Raw genomic sequence first — 864 nt, forward strand, 5'->3', positions numbered from 1 at the left:
GGAGAGCAGCTCTGAGGAAAAAGACCTGGGAGTCCTGGTGGACAAGAGGATGACCATGAACGAGCAATGTGCCCTGGTGGCGAAGAAGGCCAATGGCATCCTGGGGGGCATCAGGAAGAGTGTGACCCATCTGGAGCACTGGGTAAAGTTCTGGGCTCCCCAGTTCCAGAAGGTCAGGGAATTGCTGGAGAGGGGACAGCAGAGGGCTACAATGACGAGGGGACTAGAACATTTCTCTGGTGAGGAAAGGCTGAGGGACTTGGGGCTTCTTAGGAGAAGAGAAGACTGAGGGGGAAACTGATCAACGCCTATAAATACTGAAAGGGTGGGTGTCAGGAGGATGGGGCCAGTCTTTTTTCAGTGGTGCCCAGGGACAGGACAAGAGGGAACGGGCACAAACTGGAACATGGGAAGTCCCACTTCTTTTCTTTGGTTTAAAGAGTTTGAGCGTTGGAGAATGCTATCACAGCTCTGTAATCCATTACAGGGATTATTCCTTCTTCAAAACGCAAATTCCATATTCTGCCAGAAGATGTTAAATTTTCATTTCCAGCCAGAGGCCCTTCTAACGTCTGTATCTGCCAGACCAGACAGCCCTCCAGTGTCGGGCGTTCCCTCCGTTCGCAGGTCAGTGCTGACAGAACACATCACTGCCATTTTTTTCACACAGAAAATACGTGTGGAAAATACTGATGGAGCTTGGAGCAACCTGCTCTGGCGGGAGATGTCAACCCCCGGGCAGGGGGTGGCCCTGGGGGGGCTTTAAGGTCCCCTCCACCCCCAGCCACTCTGTGACATTAACTCAAACCCCAGCTTTCCAAGGTCACTCTCTCCCGCTCACCAGGTCTCCCCTCACACCGCCCC

Source organism: Calidris pugnax, unplaced genomic scaffold, assembly GCF_001431845.1.
Source record: "Calidris pugnax isolate Ruff unplaced genomic scaffold, ASM143184v1 scaffold76, whole genome shotgun sequence".
Taxonomy (NCBI): Eukaryota; Metazoa; Chordata; class Aves; order Charadriiformes; family Scolopacidae; genus Calidris; species Calidris pugnax.